At 45.1% G+C, this 24,939-nt stretch overlaps 1 protein-coding gene across 1 annotated transcript in view; it reads right to left on the bottom strand.

Annotated features, from left to right (window-relative positions):
* The window catches only part of Plxna2 (plexin A2), a 195,455-nt gene extending 190,160 nt beyond the window's left edge, over nt 1-5,295 (bottom strand). The window contains exon 1 of the mRNA XM_032914630.1: nt 4,712-5,295. The gene's annotated coding sequence lies outside the window, so the exon portion shown is untranslated. The remainder of the gene's footprint in view (nt 1-4,711) is intronic.
* Between the last annotated feature and the right edge of the window lie 19,644 nt (nt 5,296-24,939).

Genomic DNA, 24,939 nt, shown 5'->3' with positions numbered 1-24,939 from the left:
TCAAGTCCTGTAGGGCCCTGTAGGGGCTGACCTCACTACACGCACACACACACACACACACACACACACGCACACACACACACACGGTTACGCACACACACACACACACACACACGGACACACACACATACACACATGCACACACGAACACACACACATATATGCATACACACAGACACACACGCACACACACACACACACGCACACACGCACACACACACGATACATACATGTACACTCCTACACATATCTTATGATGACACTAGCCTCCCCTGTAAGCCTAGTGAACACTTTATAATGAAGCTGACCCTTACTCCCGGGGACCTTCTCTCCCCTGATCCCATCCTTCTGTGCCAAACAGGGGTGAAAAGTTCCAGCTTTGCCCTTTGCCATTGCAATTGAGTTTCCAATATATGAGCCCCCCTACTCCTCCCCCAAAATAAAATAAAATAAAATAAAAAGCACAAAAGCCAGTAATGCAGAACCTGTGGTTTTGAAGAGTCCCCTCTAGTGGAGAAAACCTGCTACTTTGGCTTCCCGCATCCCAGAGCCTCAGGCTCTGAGCTCACTGGAGGAGCCTATGCCTGGGGCTCAGTCTCTGGCCCTTGTATCTCAGTCAGTCTCCATCTCTATCTTCCCCCTGTCTCCTGCTTGTCGCTCTGTTTATCTGAGACCTTGTCTACATCCCGATTTCTATTACTGCAAGTGTGCCTTCATGCCTGTGTCTGGAGCTGCACACTCTATCTCTACCTGCTTTTCTGTGGATTTCAGCAAGGCAGCTCTGATGAGCCAAGTGCTTTAGGAGGACCTCCTGTCAAGTGGTCTCACGCCAGATATCTAAAACGGGACCACAGGCTAGAGGCATTCAGAATCTTTCGTGAACCAGTCTGCCAGGAGGAAGAACAGCAGGCTATGTTCAAACTCCCTCCTTCATCCCCTGCTACCCCATTTCCAAACAAACTCTGGTCTAATGGGTTGATCTATACTCCCAAAGCAATTTGTACTCAAACTGCTTGGAGTCCTATGTGAAGTCAGCCCTCTCCATTCTCCCAGACCTTGTCTTCTCCTCAGCCTCTGACTGTGCCCTGTCATGTAAGCAGTTGGCAAAGCCTGGGCAAAAGGACAGGTAATGGAGGGGATGCTTGGAGAAGAAGAGGGAGAGTGAATGGATCAGGTACTATGCCAGCGGCTACAGGAAGACAGCAGGGAGTGATAACACCAACCACTCTGCTAGAAGAGAGGGCTGCTGGAGAACACCTGCTGGTTCTCAGGGTTCCCAGAGATATCCTGCCACCCAGATGAGAGACTAAGTCAGACAAAGTCAGGATAATGATTAACCAGCTGCTGGAGCAGGAGGCTTTCTGGAAGAGCTCAGTTGTAAGCCTTTCTTGTCAACCTCCCTTCCCTTTCTCATCTTATACTAGAATTCCATAGGGACCTTATTTACCCCCAACAAAACTATTCTCACTTCTATTCCTGCCCTCCAACTTAAGACTGAGCAATGGGTTGTATAGAGGTTCCATATGCCCACACGCTAGGCAGTAGAGCCCAAAGAACTTTGGGGGCTGAGCAGAGGAGAGGGGGTGGCCCCTTCAGACCAGCCAACAGGCAGGATGGGACCAGCTGTTTGACCCCAGAGGAACTGCCTTTCTTTTTGTCTCCACAGGGGGTTCACCTTTAGAAATGACCAAAAAAAAGCACAGGATGGCACACCCACCCCTCATTTGCTCTAATCAGGCATGAAATCTTTGTAACTAAGTGAAAAAACTGTTTCCCATAAGGGAATCAGTTCCATTCATCATTGTTTGAACTGAGCATATGTGGTGGGGAGAAACAGAACACTCACATAGAATGAATTGATAACTGACAGCCCTGGGGGGAAGGGGTAGCAATGGGAGAAAGGTAGTATTGGAGTACTACACATATTAGCTGTAAAAACTTCACCTCAAAGCCTGCTTCTCTTGGATTCTCTTACAGTCTTGGATTATTCCGGCTAACAGACTGTAACACAATGCTCCCATCTCTTTATGATCTGCATGGGGTTGCGAGGGGGTTGGCTCTGATTGCCTCTCTCCATTTGCCATGATGGACAGAAGTATATTGTACCCTAGTCTCTCTGTGCAGAGACAGCTGTGTGGCAATGCAGGAAGACAGCTGGGGAGGGGGGCCGGGAAATAGGAATTGCCTCCCCAACACCAAATCCTGTAGCTTCTAGAGGCAATCATAGAAAGCAAGGTGGAATAGAAACCGTAAGGCTCCATAAACAGTGATGACTCCAGCATCAGAAATATTTTGGGATTGCTTGTGCTGGCAAGCTTAAAGCTCCTGCCAGCTGCTGTCCTGTGTATTTAAGCGTGTCACTGGCTTCCCCTCCTGCTCCTGTGTCTCCTTGCCCATGAAATAAAGATTAGCTGAATAATCAGGAGTGTTGGTAAGCAGGAGAGGGGCCCTAGTAGAGAGAGGCTGTTCTTTGAGGCTTCCCAACCTTATTTGGAACACGCAACTCCTGCAAAACAGATGCTGAACTTAATCACCTACCATATCTACAGCTTCTCTTGTTCAAGAATGTTAGAGGGCAATCCTTCATTGACAGTATAGAGACAGAAGAGATGTTCAGGACAGCTATGATAGGGACCAGCAGCCTTGAGATGGCATGGTCTTGAGCAATAGTCAAATGATATTATTGTCTGTTCTTCCTTTAGTCTTAAGCCAAAGGTCCGCTGCTCTTCACCCCCGCCTGGATCCAATCTGTGAGGGTCCTTGTCCCCATGCCCTGACAACAATGAAAAGGGTGCAGCTGAGACTCCCTTGCCAGGCTGTACCTGAGCAGGGAGAACCATCCAAGTCGTTGGCACTTCAGGGCTTGAAGCCTTTAGCAGAGTCTCCTCTGTACATGGCTCAAAAAGCCATGCTCTCTGAATTGTTTTTCAACACTATTTACCCCCATCCCAGTGCAAATTTTCTGAGGACAGTATGGGAACAGAGGGATCAGTCAGTCTTCACAGTCCCCTTTATCAACAGGTTTTTGGACAGAATTAACTGTGACAAAGGCAGGTTCTTTAGATAATACTAGCTAGTGGCAGTAGAGGCAAGTTGTGGGATGGGTGGAGGCTTAGCACTAAGAGGAGGTGATGTCAGGTAGAAGACAAACAAAAAAGCAACCTCCTGGGGTATGGGGCCAGATTCCACTCTGTTTCCTTGGTTCCCTGCCCTCTCTCAATTTTCCACCCCTAGGCCACCCAGCAGAGATCACAGGTAATTACTTCCAATGATGCTCTGTGGGGAGAAGAGAAGTTAATGAATTCTTCTATCTTCCTGCCTGGAGGTCAGAGGATGGAGGGCTGCTAGCAACTCTAGGAGTTTTCCAGGGTGATTGCACAGAAAGTTGTGCATTTCAATTAGGAACAGCTGAATTCCTCCAGCCAGGGCTAAGCTCTTCTGGGGACTGGTTCTCACTGGAAGGCCCCAACATTCAGAGCTGGCCCAGAGGGAAGAATGAAGTTTCAAGATCTGGAAAGAGACTCAGTATGACAGGCCTGCTATTGTGTGGAATCGCAGAGAGCTGAACCTGACTCCAGGTCTGTTGAAAGCCGCCATCTCAGCATTGCCTGTAGTCCAACTCTGAAACTCAACTGTACAGACCTGGTCCACTGAAAGAATGGTTGTGTCTCAAAATGTCTAATTCTCCACAGATGGGCCTTCAGAGACATCTGGTAGCCTCACTCCCCAAAGCCATTTACCTCTGTCTGTTGTGCGTATGAGTTAAGCTGTCTACGATCTTGGTTCTCCACAGAGCTGAACATTCTTGCTCTAGACAACTACTGGCTCTCCTTTCCAGACAGTAGTGACTGACCTCCTCTCCCAAGTTTGCCCCAGCTTATTCTTCTGCCTGTCTCTACATGAGCTGTTTGAAGAGGTAGCTCCTCCTAGGGCAAGGGTCATGTTAAACAGGTGGACATTTTTGAGGGACCTAGGAATGACATTTTCAGCTTTTGACATATAGATCAAGATGAGCATTTAAGAAGACTAGTCATGAGTAAGAGAAACTGGAATTTTCTAAGATCCTATCACTTCATGAGGTAGGGCAAAAAAGAGTTCACGGAGGAAATGAGCTTTAAGGAGCCCCTTGGACTCTGGACAAACTCCCACTTCAACCAGCACCACTGTTGCTCAAACCAAGGGGGCCGGCCCCAGCTGGGCACTATGCCATGGGGGATGGGGACAGAAACACTTAACCACAGTGCTTTCAAACCGTTCTCACAGCTTCCCGGAACGCGCGCAAAGGATGCCGTCTTCCCAATTCGATTCCCAGTCTGCTGAAACACTGGAACGGTCAGTGGCCACCCGGGACTACACTGTCTGGTGAACGCCCCCAAAACGGCCTCCGGCCATAGTCACCCCAGGCTATCTCTCAAGTGCCACTAAGGCCCTCTCTGGACTCCAACCCTGGGACGACCTCGCCTCCCAGGCGCTCCCTAGAGCTGCAGACAGCCGGCAGGTGCGCGTTACAAGCGCGCCACGGAACGCCGGAACCACCGGAGCCGCCGGAGTCTATGGCCCGGAAGCCTGGACAGTGGCGGATCACGCGCGGAGACTCGCCGCCACTACCAAGCCGGGGCCGGGGCCGGGACCCCAAGGGGACCTGGGGTGGCTGCGCTGGGGGAACCGCCGCGGGAGCGCGCTCAGGGAAAGGGCGGAGGGCGCCGCTTACCCAGCTCGGCGCTGTCTGTCTGTCCCTGCGTCCCCGCTTCGTCCGCTCGTCTGGCGATTGCCCAGGGCAGCGTGCGCCCAGTCCTGCCTGACCCGAGTCACAGGAACAGCCTGGTCCACATGGAACCCAGGATCATTAAAATCCTCGGCCCGCGCCGGCTGCTTGCCTGTATTCCTGGGGTAGCCCCCGATTGGGTCTTCGCGTATTCGTCCCGGTCGCCTGCGCGCAGGGACCCGGTTGCGAAGGGGCGTGGGGTCCCGCAGGGTCTCTCCGGGGCGGCTCAAAGCCGGGTGTCTTCAGGTTTCTCCGGCACGACTTTCCGGGCTGCTCTGACATCAGCGATCCTGCGCTTCCTTCCCTTCTGCTCCTGGCCCGCTCGGCCCTATTTCCTCCAGGAACCGCTGCCAGCTCTGTCTGCGACCGGGCCCGTAAGCTCCCCGCGGCTCCGCGGCTCACGGGTCCACCAGATCTGATCGCTCGTCTTCAGCTGAAGGATCCCGGCAGCTGCTCCCGCCGCCCCCGCTTGGCTCTGCGCGGACAGTGCTGCGCGCTGCGCGACTCAGCTCGGCTCCGGTGGCGGCGCCCTCAGCCGGCCTCCTATATTACCGCTCAGCTCATTATCATAGAGGCCGTGTTAACCCCCTCCCCGCCCACGCGCCCCGCCCGCGCAGAACGAATACCCTAGCCTGTCCACCCGAGAACCCGGCAGAGCTACCGCTCTGCAGGCGTTCTCCTCTCTCGGCTTGGACCAGCAGACACGGTCAATAGTCAAGGTACCAGAAAGGTGGTACCAGGGTCTAGGGAAGCAGGTCTCTCTCAGGGCCTGGTGAGCTAGCTGGCTCGGCTTCAGGAGGGGCTCAGAGTGATGAGAGAGCACTCCATCCCCTCGTGTGTCATCACCTGTCACAGAGCACAGCCTTCCCTTCTCTTCACCTGTGAGCTAGGGGTGAGTGCAGAGGAACCTGTATTGCTGGTGGGCTTAAGATAGGGTGTCAGATTTCGGAACAGAGAATTTCTCCACCCTATAAATTCCAGAAATCCAGCGAGCTGCCAAAAGAGGTTTGAAGTTGTTGATAATTATTATCTCTACATTTTGAAGAGGAGCCTGGCTTTGCATCTCCGGTTTCCTGTTCCACTGAGAACATAGAGCTGGGCCTGACTCGGGTGGGTGCAGTGGGAACCAGAGGATTAGGAGCGTTTGCATTATCCAGACCCGCGAGCCCACTCATACTGGAGGCGGAGGGTAATGGCTAGAAGGTTAAGATAACTTTAATAACCCCAGAAAAGAGAATTTTCAGTCCTGGTTGCTTCGGTGCGCTCACGGATCTTGATTCCTTGGCTAATAGTCTCTGTATCTGCAGTCTCTGCTCCGGTTTTCCTATGAGGACCTGTGCAAACCATACCCCTGCAAGGTCTCAGGGTCTTCAAATTCCCTGATGGAGACTGAACATACTGAGTTTACTCAACACGTCAAAGTATCTGACAAACGTCCCCTACTGCCCTCTCGTGGCCACACTCTTCAGCGGTATAAAAAGAAAAAGGGATGTGGGTTGTGCCTGTGAAAGCATAAAAACAGTTGCCTGAATTCTCAGTGTGGGGGTTGGGGGGCGTAAGGAGGGGGAGAGAATGAATATTACTTTCATCGACTATATTTGAGACACGGGGTTTTGGAATGTAGGTTTTACTTCTTTTTCTTTCTTTTGTTTTTTTTTTTTTCGATTTTTGTTTTTGTTTGTTTGTTTTCTTTATTATGTATCTCTGGCTGTCCTGGAACTCTCTATTATAGACCATAGTGGCCACTACCTCACAAAGATCTGCTTTGCCTCTGCCTCCCAAGTGCTGGACTCAAAGGTTTATGCCACGACACTGGCCCAATTAGCTATTCTTAAAAACAAAACCTGGTTAGATCATTTAAAAGCTCTTCAATTAATCAATTCATTAATTGCCTAAAATTTGTTTCCAGTAAGTTTCACTAGCTGTTGCCAATTTTGTCCTTTGGAGCCACAAAGAGTCTGAATTCCACGATGCACACCTATCTTATCCTTTGAATTTATGTAGCACTTATTTTTGATAAAACACCAGGTGATTCTCACATTTATTTTTTCTCCATTATTGTTTATGTCTGCATATGAGTGGGTCTTCTCTCCTTACCCAAACAATCCTTATCCTCTTATTTCTGAGTATCCTGGATTTAAGGCACATTTTGTTAAGGTAGATTAAAAAAAAAGGTGCTCTCAGATTCTGGAACACTTTTGCCATATTTTTAATGAGAGGAGCATCAGTCTAGCCAGCTTCACCTGAGACCATCCTTTGTAGGACTGGGATAACTGATAAAGCTCTCCATTGAATGTCAGGGCCTTTAATTCTAAATCAAGTGCTGTGTGACTGTGTGTGTGTGTGGGGGGGGTCTTATCTCTTCTCAGTGCCTCAATTTAATCTCAGTTTGAGATGATTACAATACAATTTAAATAATTTCAGATATATGTCCCCACCCCCTGTGATCCAGAAATAAACCCTTAAATGAAGAATGGGGGCACATTAAATGAAGTGACTCCTCCACATAAACCCATCCTGTTCTCCTCTCCCCACGCTTGCCCTGCCTGTCATGAATAAAGGAAGAGAGAGGGAGAATGTGGGAGAAAGAACACCTACAGACAGATCACACACCAGGCCGGGTGACATGATGCCACCCTACTCCCACATTGCCACTGAGCATCATCTGAAAGGGAGCCAGTACAGGATGTGATCCCAGAAGCCTGATCTAGGAGGTGCCTGGAAACAAGCAACACCCTTGCTTTTCCTAGGCGGCCCCAGTTTCCTATCTCTAAGATGAGATTCCAGCTTGAAATCTCCTGGGAGCTGAAAGGTTAAAATGCGAAGTGGAGGTATTTGAAGAATTGATAATATCCTTAAAATGGAAAGTTGTGCAACAAAACTTTTCTTAGGGAGATGCAACACAGGTCTACTCGCCCCAGCTAGGGATCTCCTGACAGTCCAAAGTTCAGACACCACCAAAGTCCAACTTGGTAAACCAATGAGTTTTACTGGGGTTACTGACAGGAGTATGGGAGAAGTGTTGCTTATAGGCAGAAATTACTCAAAGCAGCTGCATCGCCAAGGTCCAGGTGGCAGCTGGGAAAACCTGGACCACACTGCACAGCCTGTAGCAGCTCAGCAGGTTGGGAGTGTCCGTTCCAAGCCACTCTGGTTTAAACCTCTTCAGGCAATTCTTTTTGAGTTTTTGCAGCTCAGCTTTCTTCCATCTGAGGCAGGCTGTCAGCTTTTATTGCTTACTCTGGCAGGCACAGACTTAGTAGATCTGGTCAGTTTCAGGGACTTCCTGAAGCTATTTTAAGTTGTTTACCTCTCTGCTTAAGAAGGGTCCTACAGGATGGAATGTTTTTATCTTGGAGAAGACTGTTACACAACATTAGTTAAGCACATAGTTACACTTTAAGAATTAAGATAATATAACCCATGCAGGACACTGTCCTGGTGGCCAAGAACATGAGACAGAATAGGCCAGGGGCCTAGGTGAAAACCGAATATTGTTCTGCTCAAGAAGCATGGTAATAAAATTATTCCCAATAACAGTCTGTTATACCATAGCACATATTAACTCACAGGGACTGCGGTTGCATGCACAGGGCCTGCACAGGTTCAATCGAGAGGGGGTCCCAGTGCTAAGAGAGGGAGGTAGACAGGAACTGCCACATCTAACCAAGAAACTATCTCCAACTGACATTCACTTGCAAATTGTAGCTGCTTGTTTGTATTTTAATGCTAATTGTGTCCCCCAAAACTGTTTGCATAAGAGGGTCTGTAGTGCCTTCTGGGACACATGCCCCCAATTAATTCTGATTGATAAATAGAGATGACAGAGCAGCCAATAGCTGAAGAGAAGAGAAAGAAGGGTTTTAGATTTTTTGCACTTGGGAGTTCGAGGAGGAGGAGGAGGAGGAGGAGGAAGGAGAAGGAGAGAAGAAAGATGCCATGCCTGAGATGTGGTCAGGAATAAAGAGACCAAGAGAATTTGGCTCAATTGGGTCTAGAGCCAGGATAGAACATAGAAATTAGTAAGTAGTAACTTGGAATTATTGGTGGGAAGTAGATTCTAGCAACATGGAGGCCAGGCACATGGCTAGCTATTGTGCTGCTTAAGGCATATTAAATATAATGACTCCGTTTGTGTTTTTCATTTGAGAACATAAACCCATAAACATTGAGGTGGGTAGTAATCTAGCGCCGAGATTTATTAAAAATATTATTACTACAGCAAAGGAAAACTTTGTTTTCCTCAGTGAAGTCTCATTGGGTATATTAACCACACTTAAGGGTAGTTCCCATGTCCAGCAGTAGATGGTGAACACAAAAGGAGCTCAATGGTATTTTTGTAGACATGTCTCATTTTGCTTTGTTTTTGTTTTGTTGTTTGTTTTGTGTTGTGTTGTTTATCTTACTGGTCTTTTGCTTGTATAACATGGCTTCTGTTTTTTTTTTAAATGGTTTGTTTGTTGCATTCTTATTTTTTTGTTTTGTTTTAATTTTTTTCTCTTTGCCCTCTTTTGTTTTCTAAAGAGATATGGATATCTCTTCGAAAGGATATGAAGTTGGGTGGGTGGGGAGTTGCAAAGGATTTGATGGGTGTTGCAGAAGGGGAAACTGTGACCAGAATATAATATATTAAAAATTCAGTAAGAAAGAGTTAAGATAATCATTTTTGGCTCCTGAGTTTTACAGGTGACAGTAGTGTCCACAGCCTCAGCGTTTAAAGGTGCTGAGCTAACCTATCTTGACCATCATTTATTTGACCACAAAGTATTAAAGGCAACTTTATTGTATTTCTCCCTCCAGTAGACTTGTATATAGTACATAATTATCTCTTTAGAACATTTACAATTTTAGTTGATACAAAATAATTGCACATACTTATAGGGTGCAATGTGACATTTCGCTATATGTAACATGTCATGATCGGATTAGAGTAATTAACATATTGTCACCTCAAACAGTTGTTACTTATTTTGTAACACATAATAAATTATTGTTAACTGTAGTAGCCATGCCATGCTGTAGACTCTGGAGCTTAGCTCAGTCTATCCAGCTGAAACTGTGACTTGACTAGCCAATTCCTCCATCAGCCTCTAGGTTCTGTCAGCCACCTTAGGACTTTTCACTTCTGTGAGGCCTTTGCGTGAGTCTTTCTGTGCCTGGCTTCACTCATTTGACATAAAGTGCTCTGAATACGTGGACTGCCACAAATTCTTCTTAAGTAGCTGAGCGGCATTCTATTTTTCCGTATAAATAACCAACAGACTCCACATCCTTATGCTCTGCTGCCTTTCTGGGGACTCAAGTTTTCTTTATCTATCTGGCCCCCTGGTGTTTCCTTCTCATCCTGCCCAGCTGATGTCAAATCTTAGACCTTGGGGGACTTGCCAAGGGGGATGTGGGGGTCACGAGTGACATTTATAGCCAAACACAGTTTTAGGCAAGTGGCAAGTATTTAATAAATACCCATCAAATAAGGGATGTTCTAATCTTTGGAAATTGTTGCAAGCTCCAAGGGATTCTTATCTACTGTTCCACACAGTTATCCCTAAGCTTTACCCTGGCCCAGTCATGTATAGCTACGTTGGTGTTCCAGTCCCCAGACCTTTTCTTTCTCTGACACCACATGACTGACATAGACAGGATGATGAGAAAAGTAAGAGAGAACAGGAGGTTGTGTTCCAGGGAGAGGCAGGCATTCCCATGAAGGCACCAGCAAGCAAGCCTGTATGCTGGGGGAGGATGGTCCCAAATGGGCAGCTAGCCCGTCCCTACGGGAGTCCTCTCTGTCATAGCAGCAGCCTCAACCCCACAAATAGATGCCAGTTCGGTAGCCCCTTGGATCATAGGAGGTATTTTTGGTACTGGAAGCCAGCCACACTTTGGCAGGCTTTCTACATTAAGTCTGTTTCTCTGCAAGATGGGGGTGGCAAGTGTCAATGTTTAGCATGGGATTGCTGCCTGGAGCTTGTATATGCATATATCAAGGGGCCTAGAGTGAGATGGGGGCTGGGATTGGGAGCTGCGTGTGAACCTTGGAGGAGGTGAGTAGGCTCTTGCTTGCAGGTGTTGATGGCCATCTTTGGGTAGCACACCAATTTTCTTCAGGCATGCTCCTGGCTCCCTGAATTGACTGTCATGGCACTTCTCACTTGACCTATCTCTGCCCAGAGATGAGTGTCATTTTTTTTCTCTTGCTCAGATTCCAAGCCAATGGTAATATGGTATCCCTGTGGGTGGGCCTTTCATGTCCTGAAACTGTACCTCACTTTCACCCTGCAGATGTTGTCAGGCAGCCATAGCCAAAGTAGTAGCCTCTACCACACCCCCCTCACACACATATTGTTGGCAACAAAGGCATCCATCTGAGAGGCCAAGTCTCATGAATGGAAATGAGAGGCCGCTGGGCCACTCGAGTGGAAAGCCTCTGCCTGGGCAATGGGGCCCAGGGCCAGAGGCAACACAGGAGCTGGGCACCTGCTCTAGATTCTCAGCACCATTCATAAAGACTTTGCCCTGTCCCCTCCTCCATTCCTCCCTTTGCGAATTTCACTTTCCTGTGCACTTTAAACAGTAGCAAGCTTGTTAAGGCTCCAAATCAAACACAGTGGGCTTTATCTCTCCCTTTTCCCTAAACCTTTCATGCGCAGAGCTCATGTCCCTGTATATTTCATCCTCTTTCCTAACCTACCTCCCCCATTCCCTCCACTCATCTAAGAGCACTTCTGAAAGCAGAGTATCTTCTGTACACCTGGGCAATGGCACTCAGAACTACCCAACAGGACCCTGGGACTGCCTGCCAGGTCAGAGGTTACAGAATGGAAGATGGACTGACTTGTGGTCTTTGCCCAAAACTTAGGCTGATGCTCTATGCCTGGTACAGCATCTGAGAAGGATCCTGTGCTCTGCCTTTCCCCCTTTCTAAAAATATTCCCCCCCCCGAGGAAGCTCTATTCATTCGGTCAGGTATTTCCAGGATAGTTCTCTTGGTGCTTCTGTTTCATTCTGTCGTTTTTAAAGTAGAAACACTTCCTTTTTGTGTCTTGCAAGGATTCAGAAGAAATAACCAAGATGCTGACTGTGAATGGACTTCTCATACTGGGAAGTGTTACTTGAATACATGATGGTGTCTGCTTCCCATCTGCTACAACGTACTTTGTTCTCTTCCTTGCTTTTCTGTAGAAAATAGCTTGGCTCACCAAAATGTCCCTTGGCATAGGCTTGCCTGTACTGGCTTCCTTATTCCAACCCTGGCACTCTAGTTTCCTCTTCTTCTCTTATTCTTCCTGGTGAAATGTAACCAAGCAAAGAAATTCCCCTTAGTCACCTTTCCTTCTGGAATCAAGAAGTCTTTCTATGCTGGAATAGCCCTAGTACTAAGCAATCCTGCTTTGATTACTTTGGAGGCAGGGGCCTGACCCTCAAGACCAGCAATTAATGAATTGCATCTTTGGGGGTTCTTCCCTGTTCAGCTCCTTCACCAAGTGGGAGATCCCTTGTATTTGTGGAGTCACTGTCCTTTAGTGCTTAGCCAAGGTTAAGTGGCAGCTGTTCTCAGAATTAGTGGGAACTGTGCTCCAGGGCTCTCATGAGCAGGTCCCCATGAACCCCTGGGGCAGGGGAAAGATAGGCAGGAAAAAGCCAACAAATGCAGAGTCCTTTGAGACACGAAACTTAGATCCTACAGGAAGCATTTATTTTGTCCAGGCTTCCTCATTTAAAGGGATATCATCCTTTCAGTTGTCATTGTCATAGTGCAACATGGTGCTAAGTGTCAACCGTGCATAGTCCACCCAGTACCATTCTATTGCTTAGAGTCTTAGAACCTTAATCTCAGAGCTGAGTCTTTCTACCTCAACTGACAAATGCAGAACAGATAGCAGGCAGCCATAAGGTTTAGCTTAGTTGTTAAGAATGCCTATATGAGGTGTTGGGGATTTAGCTCAGTGGTAGAGTGCTTGCCTAGGAAGCGCAAGGCCCTGGGTTCGGGTCCCCAGCTCAGAAAAAAACCAAAAAAAAAAAAAAAAAAAAAAAAGAATGCCTGTATGAAGCCTAATATCCAATCCCCAGTATCGCATAAGCTAGTATAGTTGTATATCCCCATAATCTTCAGAAGTGGAGGCAGGAAGAATGGAAGTTCAAGGTTACATAGTGAGTTTGAGGCCAACCTGGCCAGAAAAGGTTATGTGAGACTTTGTCTCAAAATAAAATAAAATAACAAAATTAAATTAAATGATGTCCTATGGTCAATAGGTAGCATAGGTGTCTGACAACTCCATCTTTTCCACTTTGCCCATGATTGGCTAAGAAGTTGCGAAAGCAGATGAGGAAGTTATTCCAGGTTAAAGAAGTGGGAGGCCCTAGGCCTTATGCCCTCTAAACCTTCAGCCAGCAGAGATCCGTTCAGAGCCCGGCCACAGTAAGGCTCTCACAGATTCATCCAACAAAGCTTCAGAGCTGCTGCTTTTCTACTGAGCGTACAGAATGTTATCTTCTCACAATGGAGAACATGCTATAATTGTTTTCGTGATTATTATAAACAATCATATTAATAAGGCCAATTCACCCATCTCTTACGAGGTGTGAGTGTTTAATAGGGAGAGCCTCTGTCGCCGGCAGAGACGTTGCAAGCACATGCAGATCTCCAGTAGCTTGTGTCACCTTTGCACCACACAAGACCACATCCGTGGCCTTTCGAAATAATGGGATAATTGGGTGCAACGTGTGCACCCGCACCCCTTAGAGTGAATGTGCTAGCCTGTCTTTGTGGGAATCCACAGGGAGCCCAGTGAGCAAAACGCCATGCCTGACTTCACCTTGATTACATCCTTGCCCTACAAGCCCCAGAAGAACTGAACTCTCACTCCTCCTAATTAGGGGAAAAAGAAAGACAGTAATGATGGGAGAATTTTCTCTGCCTCTGACTGCAAGCCTTCTGAGACAGACCATTCAACTCTCCCTCTCTCAGCTCCCAGCTCCTCCTTCCTGGCTGATATCTGAGGTACCTCATCCAGTGCTAGGCCCTCCCTGAGACAAGAGCCCTGGAAGAGGACTGTGAGTTGAGTGACAGCAGGACCTGGTCTGAATGGCTCCACTCTACTCCCAGAGTCTGTTTCCTGTCTGCTGTGAGGCAGAGCAGAGCTACAGATGGGGAGGAGTCTGGGAGGTCTCAAACCAGACAGGTGGGGCTGAGCAGGGCCTGAAGGGGGTGGGGTGGGGAGCTGGCCTGAGGAGGTTGGCAAAGAGTAAAGTCCCTCACCCCATGAGAAAATAAATAAATACCCTGCTTAAATAAATCAATACTCTGACACCCAGGTGCAAAACGCAGAGTCTGGCTTCAGGCTGTAAATTTAGGACAGGGTGTGAATTACTACAGATTGAAAAAAAAAAAAATCCAGAAGTGGCACAAGTTCTTGGCAAGAAAGAATCAAGCACATCATCAATGGACACCATAAAATAGCTAATATAAAATGTTAGCTTGTTGCCACATTTTTGGGTTTTGTGAATACTTAGAAGAGTTTGGTCTGAAACCTCCCCTCTTTTCCAGCTAGATATCAAGCTCAACACTATTCCTTCTGTGAAATGATCTCTTGTAGGATATTCTGAATGCTTGAGAGGTAGAAAGATCAGGAAAGGCAACTCTGTTTCCATCCACCACTTCCCGCTCTCCCCATTTACCTATCTGTTTATTGATTCAAAAATCAACACAGGTTGGAAGACAAAGGCTGAACTGAAACAAAAAGTCAAACAAACAAAAACCAAGAAAAAAAATCCCAAAAAGTTTGATGAACTTGGACTGGGAACTTGGAAGCTAGGATATCATTCTTGACTTTGCCATTGGTTGTGTGACTTGCACAAGTCTTTCTCTTCCTGACTCTGTCCCTAAAATCCAGGACTGTGGCTCCATGCTCCTACTCGACCATAACCTCAGTCTTTCCATGAGGTACAGAGAAGGAACACTCAGAAGGTCTTCCTTTGCTGTCTAAGAAAGTGTGATGCCTAAGATAAGGAGAACAGTGTAAGAGACGGAGCTGAAAAATAGGGTCTTGCATTGGAATCCTCTTTAGTCATGTGATTTCTCTTGCCTCCTGTCTTTGATAAACGTTCCTGCACCAGACACCACTGTTATGAATCTTCCTGAGTCATAGGCGGCTGTAGCCCCTTACATCCATTGTGCTGGCAATGCTGCTCCATGTTTGAAGGGACTTGAGTATGGGGCCTTCCAGTAACACATACCTTCTCTCCTCTAATAACCCTCTCAACAGCCTCTCCCTCTCTTTGGAATTCCTGTTTCAGTCTTCTGTTACAAAGTACTGAGGTGACTGAGGCCCGGCCCTGGCTGTTGTTTGTTTGTTTGTTTACATCTCAAATGCTGTTCCCTTTCTGTCCCCACCCCCATAGAATTCCTCCCCCACGCCCCAACCCTTTGCCTCTGAGAGGGCACCCCTCACACACCCCCACTCTGGGTTATCAATTCTTTATAGAATTAGACACATCCTTTCTCACTGAGGCCAGACTTGGCATTCCTCTGCTGTATATGTGCCAGCGGCTCAGACCAGCCTGAGGATAATCTTTGGTGGGTGGTTAAGTCTCTGGGAACTCCCAGGTTAGTTGACGCTGTTGGTCTTCCTGTGGGGTTGCTATTGCCTTCAGGGTCTTCAATCCTCCCCCTAACTCTTCCATGGGGGTCCCTGACCTCCGTCCAATGTTTGTCTCAGTCAGCTGCTGGGCGGAGCCTCCCAGAGGGCTGCTGTGCTAGGCTCCTGTCTGCAAGAACAATATAGCGTCATTAATAGTGTCAGGTTTGGTGCCTGCCCATGGGATGAGTCTCAAGTTGAGCCGGTCACTGGTCGGCTATTACTTCAGTCTCTGCTCCATCTTTGTGCCTGCATTTCTCTTAGACAGTACTAGTTTCAGTTTTGGGTGAAAAGTTTTGTACATGGGTTGGTGTCCCCATGCCTCTGCTGGGGGGTCCTGTCTGGCTACCGGAGGTGGCCTCTCCTGGTTCCACCTCCCCACTGTTGGGCATTTTGGCTACAGTCACTTGGCATTGACTCCTGGGAGCTTCCCCTCATCCCAGGTCTCAAGGACTTCCTAGAGAATCTCCCACCCCCCCCCCTGGCAGCTGCGTATTTCCATTCATTCTTCTGGCTCACTGGGACTCTCTCCTGTCTCTCCACATACCTGATCTTGCCCCCCTATTCTCCTTACTCACACCTCTCCCACCCAAGTCTCTCCCTCCCTCTGCCGCCCATGACTATTCCATTCTCCCTTCCGTGTGGGATTCAAGCATCCTCACTTGGGCTGTCCTTCTGTAGGGTGTGTTATGGGTATTCCGAACTTCTTGGCTAATATCCACTTGTCAGTGAGTACATACCATGAATGTCCTTTTGGGTGTGTGTTATCTCAGGACATTTTCTAGCTCTATTCATTTGCCTGCAAATCCAAGACATCCTTGTTTTTAATAGCTGAATAGTATTCCATTGTATAAATGTATCACGTTTTCTGAATCCATTTTTGGGTGGACACCATGACCAGAAAAGATGCAGAGAACCTCAGTGATTGCGCCACCTAGTGGGCTAACAGATTTTTTTTTCTGGCTCCAAAAATATAGGGAGGCCTGACAGCCTCCCTCCTCCACAGTTGTGGTGAGGCTAATGTTACAGTGTGTTAATCACGACAATGGAAGAACTTCAGGGCATTATTTTGAAATGAAGCGCTCCAGTCAAGAACTACTTATGACAGCAGAGGGGAGCATCAGCTCCAGGGAGCGCCCATGTAAACAGGGAGTTGGATGTCAGAACAAATGATGGAGTCTGGGTTTAGTTCCATTTTCCTCCCTGAAAGGGCCCTGTTGAGTAATTTCTCCTCCGTGCACCACACCTCTTCATTATTTACTGTATCTTCGGGGGAGAATAAAACAAGAGGTACCCCTCCTCCTCATGCCCTCTGCTGCTTCACCCTCCCCTCCCCGCCTCCTGTCAATTGTGTCTTTTTCTGGAGTTTGGCAAACATAGCCACTTCCTCCCGCTGTGCTTTCAGAGGAGCTGAAATGAATGTGGCTCTAGTTATTTTTTTCCCCTTAATCATTCTTTCTCGTTTTTTTGCTGGAAAGCATTTTCATGAAGCACAATCACAGAGGGACAGAATGTCCTGATGTTTGGGTGAGCAGCATGCATTCTTTTCCTTTTTTCTTCCCTTGAATAAAAATAACACCACATAGCCATAACATTAGAGGGAGTGATAAAAGCCATCTTTTCATGCTTTTTCATAATTTGGTCTACCCTCAGTACCTGTTGCATTTCTCATAACTCCTCCTTCAACCCTCTGTCCCTGGAAAAAGCTAAGGTCACCTGTCCCCTGGAGTTCTGCTCAGGTTACTCTTGCAGTCTGGAAGGTGTCATCCCCAACCCACAGCTGTCCAGTGCTGGGAGCACCTTAGTACTTCCTCAAGCCTGCTTATCTGGGGATTTACCTTTCCGATCTGGGCCGGTAGTGCTTTATGTTCATCCAGTGCTCAACAGATTTAAAACAATGAACGTGGTGGTGGTGCAGTACTATAATCCCAGTACTCAAGAGGCAAGGGCATGAAGACTGACCACAAATTTGAGGTCGGCCTAGTTTACCTAGCAAATTTTAGGTCAGTTAAGGCCACATGGTGAAAACCCTGTCTCAAAAAAGCAACAACAACAATAATAAATTAACAAAAATTCATACCTGGATCCTTTCCATTGTAAGCCTGGTGGGGAGAGAAGTTACATAATAAATGTTTGTTGAATTACCGTGTGGTGGTTTGAATAGGAATGGCCCTCATAGACTCATGTGTTTGAATGCTTGGCCCATAGAGAGTGGCACAATTAGGAGGTAGCCCTGTTGGAGGAAGTGTGTCACTGTGGAAGCAGGCTTTGAGGTCTCATGTACTCAAGTTACACCCAGTGTGGCTCCCTGCCTCCTTCTAATGCCTGTGGATCAAGATGTAGAACTCTCAAATCCTTCCCCAGCGTCATGTCTGCCTGCACACTGTCATGTTTCCCACAATGACAATAATGGACTAAACCTCTGAACTGTAAGCCAGCTCCTATAAAATATTTCCCTTTATAAGAACTCTTGTGGCCATGGTATTTCTTCACAACAATACAACTCTAAGACATACAATATCTGCTATTTTTAAAAAGCCATTTCTGAGATAAGAAGAGTAAGGGTTGCTTGGGAAGGTTAAGTGGTTTGCTTACCACATCCAGTAAGCAGCATTGAGGAGATAGGACCAAGATGTTTTTCAAAGTTGAAATCAAGCATAATTCCCCTCTGCTAAGCTGCTTCCAGCTACATTCTTGCCTGAGTTCACTTTCCAGGAGATAATGCCCTTCCCTTTTCAGCACTTCACTAGACTACAAGTTACTTAAGGCAGGGACTAGGCCTTATGTTTCTCTTCTGCAATGAAAGTTGGCAATCAATCCTCAGAACAACTTACCAGCCCAGTTGTTTTCTCTGTGGAGCCCAGTATCCCTAGGTTTAGTTCTGGTGCTGAGGGTCTGGGATGCTAAATGCTAGGATCTCTATTCTTGTCTACCTCTCCCATGGCCCATGAGCCACCTGTGTGATTCAGAGAGCTCTAGAATCAAACAGACCTTCACTTTTTAAAAATGTGTTAATGCTTAACAGATAATATTAACAGTTCAACTGTACTATGCATTCATTATGATGATCCATACTTTGACTTCAGTGAGTCACCATTCTTCATTCTTAACCCATCCAATGAGTCAGTCTTTACCAGCTTATCAAATATATAAAAAGTCTAGAATGTATTACCAATAAGTATGAAAATTATTTTGGTTTTATAGTTACCTTAACCCTAAAAGATTCTTCATGCCTACCTTTTTTCCTTTTGGGAAGCACAAAGAATGTCTAGAAGCATGTGGAGCTGCACAATGATCCAAATCCAATCCCCATTTCTATGGAGTCCACCACTCTCTCTGTCTACCAGGACACCAATTAGCCTATCTCTGGCCTACTGGTCCTGGTGATCAGAGTGAAAAGGTAGACTCAAAGGAAGCCAATTTTGCTGCTACCTTAGGGAAACCCTAACCTCAGCCTTTCTACCCACCCATTGCCTCTTTTCACTGTTAGATGAACAAGAAGAATCAAGTGAGAGTACTCATTTAAAGTTACTCAGGATGAGGAGATAAATTCTTTCTTAGCCCCAACCTTGCACAATTCATGCTGGGTGTGACATCCAAGTCATGTGTCTGAGAAAGAGAATAGTCATTATCCTTAAATTCGGCAAGCACAGAGAGATCAATTTTTATATTTTAGAGTTTCATAGATGTTGGATTAGGCCACTTATTTGAGACTAGATGTCAATGACTCCAGCTTGGCTTTATTTATACCATGTCCAGTGACCTATCCTGGAACTCAAGAGCAGCTAAGGCTGCTCTGCTTTTCCACGGGGTGGACTTTGATACTAGTCCATTCTAAATTGAGCACTGCTGTGAACTGTCTTTGGATGACAAAGAATCCCATGTAAGGATGAGAAAGAGCCCTCGGGTGAATGGGAAAGTCATTGTTATCTCTACCCTGGGGCGATCCTAGGATCAGACAACTGAAGCAGCTGCTTTGCTAATGGTAGAGCAGTGCTTCTCAACTTTTCTCTTGCCGTGACCTTTTAATACAGTTTCTTAGCTTGTGGTGACTCCCAACCATAAAATTATTTTTGTTGCTACTTTACAACTGCAATTTTGCTACTGTTATGGATCATAATATAAACATCTGATATGCAACCCCCAAGAGGGTTTGAGAATCACTGGGCTAGAGGACCATCAAGCTGGCTTTCTCTTAGGTGGCAATAACTGTAATCTTAAAAGAGTAATCAAACAGATAAGGGGAAACTCTTAGGAAAAACCTGTGAGAGTGTTGATGTGCTCAGTATATGCAAGGTTTCCAGGGAAGCTGTGCTTATGCAGGGTGACTGTGATATTTGGTTAGTGGCGCATACCTGTATCATAGAAACATGCTTTCTTATTTAGAACTTAGTGATCACTCCTAGAGAGTCCACGACACATGGGTAGAAAACAGCAAATTGTACTTAACAAAAGCTGAAAAAAATATGTAGGTAATTTTGATTTTTATCCAGGACAAAGAGACATAAATCTGTACATCCAACTCAACTAATCCTCACTGTGGCTGTGTCTGTGGGGAATGTTTTAATTGCATAAGGGTTGATCTGATTTTGCTTTTCTAGGAAATCTTAGAATTTCTTGTAAACAAGGGAGGTAAACATGAATTTAAGCATTTTGAGAGTTTCCAAGTTCTTGTCTTCTTAAAGGAAGAATTTGATCAAGATATATAAACAATTTAAGCAGAAATTTATTTACTAAAGCTAAATAAATCAATCACTCCAAAGAAAAATTAGAGTGGGCTGCCCCAAGGCAGGGAGCAGCCCAGTGGGTTCTGTACTGTGGATTTTAAAGAAGCTTTTATGAATATTTTCTCATTGTCTGCTGGGTATCAGAGGGATTTATAATCATGTGGTACTCGGGTATTAACATTCACGAAGGAGAAGCAAGCAGACAGAACGAAGCTCATTGGAATCAATCAGTGTAGCCACACGCACTGTCAGGCAAGGTATGTTTCTGAGTCAGTTTGGGAACTACTCTGAACCCGGACAAATCACTACAAAATATATCTGTATTTTTAAAAGTAATTTAACAGGAAAGATAAAGCAATGAATTATAAAGCATACTAATAACATATCAACTCCCCAGAGGGGACTATATGGCTAATTGTGAGTAATGACTTGACTGGCCGTTAGTAAGGTGCGTATCTGGGGATGTCAGGGAGCATGTGCCAGAGGCAGTTAGAGTGTGAGACCTCTGACCTAATCAATGGATTAAATGAATTTGCAACATGGTGGAATTATTAGGAGGCAGTGAGAAGTAGGGGGTGAGTCCTATTTGGAGAAAGTAGGTCCCTAGTTAAGTGTGTCCCATGGCATAGTCCTCACCCTGGACCATCTCTGATGTCATTTTTCTCTATCTACTCCACTATGATAAAGCTTCCCTTTCATGTAGTCCTATTGCCAGCTTGTTCCCCCAAAGTACACATGGCCAAGTAACAAAGGACTAAGCCATCAGAAACTGAGTTAAGTAAATCGTTTCTCTCTTATGCTGCCCTCCGAGATGTTTTGGTAACAGGGATGTGAAGCACCTAACATAGCATTTCCTGAAGATTTTTTATTTCACACAGAGAAGGAAACATACAAAACGAAGTTAGGGATTGTCATACCAGAAAACAAAGTAAATATCAGACAGGGTGAAGTGTCATAAGGAAAGGACCCTGGAGTTAGATGCCCACTGATCAGAGATAACTGGAAGATAAGGAAGGAAAACATTCACAAAAGCTGTACCCATGTGATGAGTTCATAATGTTGGTCCAATTAGCTACTGAAGAAATTATCCCACTATTCCAAAAACTGATAAACTCAACCTTGAACTCTGTGTCCTTTATATCATCTTTATCACAGCAAATAAACAAGGGAGGAAATTTATTTTTACACTTATTTCATACTTTATTTAACATACTATAAGCAATGAATGAAGGAATATGCAAATTAAAGTGCCACTTTGCAATTTTTACTAGAATGAAGTTCAATAGATAAAAAAAACTAATGATTCCTGGTTAAATATATATTTCAGATAAGCAATAAATGATATGTAGTATAAGTATGTCCCATGAGGCATTTGGGAATTCTTATTATATTATATTAATCAGTCACTCACTGAATTGCAAATGCAACTGAATATAATGTGTTTTATTTGGATGCCCAACAATGACTTAAAATATTTAGGCAATGGCTATGAATGTTACCATCACACACACAAGAAACTGATGTAACTAACAAGCCCTGTAGCCCTGAGACAGACAAATATGACCATGAAGCAGTTTCTTCAGGTTACTGAACTTGATATCTAACTATTAATCTATAAGAAACATGGAGTGCAGAAGAACACATTAAATTATATAAATAAAATACAAACCGTCAGAAACAGTGATTCAGTTTCATAAGGAAAAATTTGCATGGGGTAGACAAAAATAATTGAAAAAGATGCCTACACATTCAGACAGACTTAAGGGAAATCGCAACATGTAGACGTTTTCATTCATTTTTTGAGGAAGGAGGGAAAGAAAGAGCAGTGACTGCTATTTAATATTAATACTTTTATATTTTAGGGAAAACAGATTATCTTGTTATTTTAAAGCATAGTGAAATGATAAAAAATTTAAACATTTTCCTTAAAATTTCCTTAAATATTTTCTTAAAATAATTAGGTATAGGGTTAAGAACATTCACTGCTCTTACAGAGGATTGGGACTTAGTTTCCAGCACCTACATGGACAACCTACAATCACCTGTAACTCCAGTTTCAGGGGCTTGATGCCTCTTCTGAATTCAAAAGTGCGTGCGCACACACACACGCACACACACACACAAACTTAAAAATAATCCTAAAAATTAAACAGAGATGTGGGTAGAGTGGGTGGGTCCACAGATAGAGGAAGGATAATTAAGCTGTGCAGGTACATAGATAAAAGATTACCAGGCTGTGCATATTGGTGTATGGGAGGTAGGAAGACTGGCTAGTTTGAATCCAGTCTGGACTACAGAGTGAGGCTTTATCTCAGAATAAAAACAGATAAACAAACAAACAAACCCAAACAAACTGAAAGCTAAACAAAATAAAAAGGGATAATAACATGTGTTAATCTTTGTGACAGCTAAGACATTTGTAATACCATTCAGATATGTGTGTGTTTATTATACCAATTAACTATGCTTTTGCATTTAATAACAATTATAGTAAAACAATTTTTTCAGACACACCAGAAGAGGGAATTGGATCCCATTATAGATGGTTGTGAGCCACCATGTGGTTGCTGGGAACTGAACCCAGGACCTCTGGAAGAGCAGTCAGTGCTCTTAACTACTGAGCCATCTCTCCAGCCCTGTAATGAAGAGATGTGAGGTGAGATAGAAATTTCAAACACATACTGCTATTTTATTCATATTATTTTCCTTTAGCTTTACTGGAACTAAATGAGGTAGGTATTTTCATTATTGATGTTTTACAGAGGAGAAACTGAAGCATAGATGGGAAGGGTCAAGTCTCTTTCCCAAGGTCATTTAAGGACATCAGTGAACTAGGACCTGAGCCTAGGAAGTTTAACTCTAGGCAGTCTGAGTCCAAGATCTTTCCTTTAACTCCTTTTCTCTAAACTGGCTAAGCTGGCTTGTATGCTTTGGTGCCTGATGCTACCTCTTTGATCATATGACCCTGTGCAATCCAACATCCCAAGCCATGCTGTGAGTAGCAACTTCATTGTCCTTGTCACTGGTGGCAGGTCACCATGCTGTTATGCAGGCTTTCATTCATAAGACAGCCTAATGAAGAGTCTGTGGTTCACCTAGTTGGTTTCCCAACAAAGTGGATGTTCTAAAAAGTTTAGGTAGCAATGTTTCCCTTGAGCTGTGAAAGCATTAAGGAGAAAAGTCAGCAACCAGAAGTGGGGTAGCCCAGGAACAGTGTTTAAGTTGTGTAGGGTGAGGGAGTCATGGCACTTGGAGTCTCTCTGGAGAGGGCCTCTTCACTCTCGCCAGCTTCTCCTGACCACACATAGCAAACACTCCATTTTCCCCATCGGATTAATTCAAGAATGTTCTTGTTGTGGCGTTCTCCATGATGACTCACTCCACTCACCAGGAGATAGACCGTACATGAAGATACCTTGCTTTTTAACAGCATAGATCTTCAAAGCTGCACTAAATCATTCCTAAATTGAAATTCTACCAATTTTGTAACATGAGTTCCTTGTAGAATGAAAATAAAATTCTTGCAGGCAGCCTTTCCCTTCATTCTACCATCTTCCTGTTTTTGTTGTCCACACATTTCTGTGGAGAATTTGGAATCACATTCTAAGAAGCAGAGTTGGTGGCTCTCAGGGATAACATAGCTAGTACTGTAGTTGTAGCAGGTGCAGTGCCTTGACCAGTGTCTTAGTCAATGTTCTATTGCTGAGAAGAAATGCCGTGATCACAGCAACTCTTTATTTTTTAAAAGTATTCAACTGGGGCTTATTTATAGTTTCAGAGACTTAGTCCATTATCATCATGGCTGGGAGCATGGCAACATGCAGGCAGACACGTGCTGGAGAGTATCTGGGAGTTCCAGATCTGGATCCCCAGACAGCAGGAAGAGAGGCACTTGGCCTGGCTTGAGCTTTTGAAATCCCCAAACCTCCAGTGACACACTTCCCCCAACATGGCCATATTTCCTCCAACAAGCCCACACCATCTAATCCCTGTCAAGTAACACCATTCCTTAATGACCACACATTTAAATATATGAGTTCTGTGGGGGGCTTGGGCATTCCTGTTTAAATTTCCACAACCACTTATACAAAAGAAAATGGGTTCATGTGCATAGCTACTTTATTCAAACTTGGGACAGGCGCAGGGTTGGCTGATACATAAGTATTGTTTTAACATAACTCAGAACCATCTTTGGAACTGCCAAGAGTCAACTCCAATTCTCTGTTTGGATAAGATGGAAGTTTCAAAGGAAAGTTTTCCTTGGCAAAATGAATGTCTTGGCTCTAGTGGATCAATGATGAAAACACCCAAGACCAAAGGCAAGACAGGACTGCTTCTAATTATGGGGTTGAGCTCACTGGGAATAGCCTTGTGACAGTTTTGCATTAGAGGCAGACGGTGTTTCAATTGGCAAGCCACGGAAAATGAGAGATCATTTCTCTGCTATTTGGTGGACTTTTCCAATTATAAGATGGTAATTTAAGTCTTTGGTGATTTTGGGAATTTTCCCACTGGAAAATTCCCATGGATTTTTGGTGTTTGGCTTATTTTGGAAATAGTGAGAATATGCTAAAGGGAAAAGTAGCTAAGACATTGGGAGAATTGATAAGAATTTCAGTAAGGGCTGGGGGATATCTTAGTTGATAAAGTATTTGTTGTGCAAGCATGAGGACTTAAGTTCAGTCTCTAGAACCCACAAGCATAGTGGCTTGCACTTGTAATTTCAGCACTAGGGAGGCAGAGATAAGAAAAGCCCCAGGGCTTGCTGGATAACCAGCCAGATCTTGTATCAAACAAATTAAATGTTTTGCTC

This window comes from Rattus rattus, chromosome 10 (genome assembly GCF_011064425.1).
Source record: "Rattus rattus isolate New Zealand chromosome 10, Rrattus_CSIRO_v1, whole genome shotgun sequence".
NCBI lineage: Eukaryota > Metazoa > Chordata > Mammalia > Rodentia > Muridae > Rattus > Rattus rattus.
This window is presented reverse-complemented; position numbering and strand designations above follow the sequence as displayed.